Genomic DNA, 4,374 nt, shown 5'->3' with positions numbered 1-4,374 from the left:
TCTTTTGCTGTGAAGTACAGCCAGACCTTTGAGTGCTTCGCCTTGGGCATTTTCAATCTGTAGCTCTGTTGCAGGGTGTTTTGGTACAATTCTTTATTCATGGCTGTGTTTTGGGGCAAAATTGTGAGCCGACTCCCTTGAATGAGAAGCAACCCCACACATAAATGGTCTCAGGATGCTTTACTGTTGGCATGACACAGGACTGATGGTAGCGCTCACCTTTTCTTCTCCACAAAAGTCTTTTTCCCAAACAATCGGAAAGATGCTTCATCTGAGATTATGACTTTGCCCCAGTCCTCAGCCGTCCATTCACCGTGTTTACATGTTTTTCAATAAATTAAATCATGTTAACATGAAATGAACAGAAAGGGAAAATTGTGACAACAAAATCTCTTTCTGACTTCTTTAGAAATATGTATTTTTCCAGCTCCAGTCCGTAAAGTTAATCTCCAACAAGTAGGACAAAGGATCTGACCTGCAGCTCAGACGGGATCTACCCTCAACCTGAGCTCACCTGGTCCACCAGCCCTTCATCCAGCATCACCAACAACAACACAACAGCCCATCAGACTGAGCAGCAGCTTTACAGCACTGGCAGAAACAGGAAGAGAGCAACCTTCAGAAAAAGAGATTATACATCATCCATCCATCCATCCAGTGGAACATTTTCATCAGATCTTTACAGGAGATTCGATCTGAACTCTGTGGAGCCTGATCTCAAGGGTTTTAAGTCTGACACTGAAACCAGAGGATCTTTCTGTCTCTTCAGATTCACTGTGATCCAGTGATGGGAGTGATTTCAGCCCTGAGTGATCACGCTGATGTTTGCACAGAGCAGACAATGAGGTGAATGTTTGGGCACATTGGTAACAGTGAAACAGTTTATTAGTAACGTGGGATCGTTTGTGTTTGGAGTATGAACTGAGATTCCTGAAGCTCTTGTCACACTGGTCACAGCTGTAGTTTCCTTCCATGTGTGTACGTTCATGCTTGTTACGATGACCTGATCGTGAGAAGCTTTTGTCACAGTGTCTGCACTTGTATGGTTTCTCTCCTGTGTGGACTCGTTTGTGTGTTTTAAGCTGACTTGCAGTGGTGAAGGATGACCCACACTGATCACAGAGGTGCTTTTTAACCCCACTGTGAATCAGTTCATGTCGTTTTAACTCAGTTGGTGTGGGGAAGCTTCTCCCACATTCTTTGCAGTATTTCAGTTTGTCTCCAGTGTGTCTACGTTGATGTCTTTTTAGGGAGACTTGCCGACTGAAAGTTTTTCCACAGAGGTCACAACGAAAGTCTTTCCCACCACCACAGTGATGACAGGGTTGAGAACTGGATCCATCTGTGTCGCTCTGCTTCTAAACAAAGACACAAAGACAGTGTAAGTCAGTCCTTCAACATTTTTATCCTGAACGTCGCCTGAAATAAAGAGCATCTCTGCAGACGTCCAATTACATTTGACTGTTTCAGTTAACACACTCAGATAACAATATAAATACATACCTCACAGTAACTGCACTTGTAGAGTCTCTTTCTGGTGTGGATCTGTTGGTGTTGTTCTCAGGTGATGTGGAGCTTTAAAAGTCTTCTCACACAGGTCACATTTATAAGGTCTCTCCTCAGTGTGGGTAAACATGTGTTGTTGTAACTGCCTGTTGGTTATAAACTGTTGCCACACTGTTCACAGCAGTACACATCATGTCTGGTGTGAATGCGTAGGTGTGTATTTCGGTCCCTCTCTGGCTGAAAGTTTTTCCACAGATGTCACAGCTGTATGCCTTAATTCCAGAGTGGGTAACTAGATGCTTCTGTAAGTGGCTACTTTGAGTAAAAGCTCTGCCACACTGATCACAGCTGTACGCTTTAACTCCACTGTGGATGAGTTGGTGTGTTTTAGGGAACCCTTCAAGGAAAAAGACTTTCCACACAAGTCACAGCTGAACGGTCTCTCTCCAGTGTGGATGACCTGATGAAGTTTTAGTGTAAACTTCCTAGCAAACTCTTTCCCACACTCGTCACAGGTGTGTTTTTTCTCTCTCTTTCTTGGTTGAGGTTTGTCGGCCTCCTGAGAGCGCTGACTTCTCGCTCCATGTTGGTCCTGCAGTGACAGAGATACAAACAGAGGCAGTGAGTGAAATGCAGTCGTGGAACAAACTCAACCTTCAAACTCCCTCCATTAACACTAGTTTTAAACCTGAAGGTGGAGTGTGGCACCAAACACCTTAAAGGTCTCTTATCCCCACCTGCTGGTAGTTCTAACACATTACATCCAACCTGCTGTTAAAAATAATTCATGACTAGGGATGGGTATCGTTTAGGTTTTATCCGATACCGGTGCCAAATCGGTACTTTTGAAACGGTGCCGGTGCTTAAACGGTGCTCAAACCGGTGCTTAAAGAATGGAGAACACAAAATTGGTCCAAAAACCTCTCATGTTTTTGTAAAAAGATAACAATGTTAGCCTTTTCTGCAGCTATGGGGCATATATGGTATCACTCTTGGCTGGAAGCAGTGCTTAAACAATGGAAAAACACAAACTTTGTCCAAAAACCTCTCATGTTTAACTGTTTTCCACTTTTTCTTTGGTCATTTTAGCCTTTTTGGCCAGGGTGAAGGGAGTATCTGCCATCAAACAAGAAGACAGCCGCATGTAGCTATGATGATGTTTGCTAGTTCACCTTACATGCATTAATGTAATAACGTGGTTAGCCTACTCAACGTAAATTACACACGAACAACATTAAGCTACTCACGCAGAGAAGAACGGCTGCTGCTGCCATCATCATCCTCATCATTTCTGCTACACTGGCAGGGCTAGGGGCCAGGACTCTCCTCTTCGTGTTTTTGGGGGATGTTGCATAACAGGCAACCCACCCGCAGTAGATGTGCTCGGTGTGAGGTCTCGCAGCAAGCTATCAAATACGGCGCATTTCTGGGCTTTTAAAAAAAACGCTATGCGTCGCCAGGTGTTTCATCGGATTCTTGGTGTTACCTCCTTTGACGTATCACTGCAGATGTGGTGCCTGTTATCGGACCCGGAGTTAGTAATATCCCCCAAGAACCGAAGAGTGGAGTCCTGGCCTCTAGCCCTGCCAGTGTAGCCCCGGTTCCAACCAAAGGAGGTATGTTGTATCAACAGAAAAGGCTAACTTGGTTATCATTTTGCAGAAAAAGACTGCTAAAAATAAAACCACAAGAGGTTTTTGTACAAAGTTTGTGTTTTCCATTCTTTAACCTCCGGTTCGAGCACCGGCACGGTTTCAAAATTTCCAGTTTGACACCGGTATCGGATAAAACTTAAAGGATCCCCATCCCTATTTGTTACCATGTTTCCATTGTGTAGTGTAGTCGATAGGTTAGTTTTCTTTGTCAGAACAATGAGGCCACTGCAACTGTATGACATATATACCTGTATACACTTGACTTATACTGACATGTATACACTATACATACACTGGAGTGGTTATAATGGAATCACTGTGATAAGCATCTAACCTACATGTTTAAAATCACAAGACCCGCATATTTAGGTCAAATATTATCTACAATTATATTTAATGAAGTTGTTGCCACCTGGGATTGTTTTTTCTCGCCTCAGCTGCCAGAAGGCAAGAAAAACTGTATTTTCTTCCTGTTGTTTTAATTCTGTGTATTAAACTCTGTTCCAAGAATTTGTAATCTTTTCCAGAGGATCTTTTTGAGTGCCTTGATTTTGCTGAATCTAAAACAACTGGTCCTCCACATCATTGGCGGAATAAGTGCAACCTGTGGGAGGTACCTATTGAAATAGGGTGGAGCCGTAGGCACATTCAGTTCACAAGGGTTTCATGTTAAATCAAAATAGAATCAAACACGTAACAGTAGCACCTAAAACAATTTAAAAACTTGATTTTATTAAATACGGTGTCACAGTCCTGGATCGTATGACACAGCGCTCTGTTTTCTTTTCTTTATAGTTTGTCCTTTTGGCATTAGATCCTAGGTTCTTAAATAGATGCAAGTAAAACACAGCAGAAAATAAAGTCAAAGACTCAGCGGTCCTGTTGCTCTATTTTCACCTGTAAAGCAGGAGTAGGGTAGGCGGAGGTTTACCCTGGTGCAGGTGTGCCGCAGCGGTCAGTGGAAGAATCCGCGAGTTTCTCTGTGAATTTCCCATTACGTCGTAGCGCACTCGGTGCTTGCTTGGAAGTTTAGGGGTTTTTTTCGCTGTAAAAAGAAGTTTTCTTCCCACGCACAACGGACACTAATGTTTTTGTCACTTTTTATGGAATCAAACTCAAAGTAAGGTCAGTACTTCCACGCTTTAAACGCTGCACGCTCATACTCTCTGCACTCGATATATTATCCATTGTTGATCTGCACACAGCTGTTGTC

General features: G+C 43.1%; 1 long non-coding RNA gene across 1 annotated transcript; it reads right to left on the bottom strand.

Annotated features, from left to right (window-relative positions):
• Positions 1–729: 729 nt before the first annotated feature.
• Positions 730–2,375, bottom strand: LOC121813858. The gene is made up of 2 exons (XR_006053928.1): positions 1,504–2,375; positions 730–1,358 (listed from the first exon to the last, which is right to left on the bottom strand). It is a non-coding gene; the product is annotated as an uncharacterized LOC121813858 (long non-coding RNA).
• Between the last annotated feature and the right edge of the window lie 1,999 nt (positions 2,376–4,374).

Source organism: Haplochromis burtoni, unplaced genomic scaffold, assembly GCF_018398535.1.
Source record: "Haplochromis burtoni strain Fernald_Lab_line unplaced genomic scaffold, NCSU_Asbu1 Contig_3034, whole genome shotgun sequence".
NCBI lineage: Eukaryota > Metazoa > Chordata > Actinopteri > Cichliformes > Cichlidae > Haplochromis > Haplochromis burtoni.
Note: the sequence above shows the minus strand (reverse complement) of the source record. Positions and strands in the feature narration are given on the sequence as shown.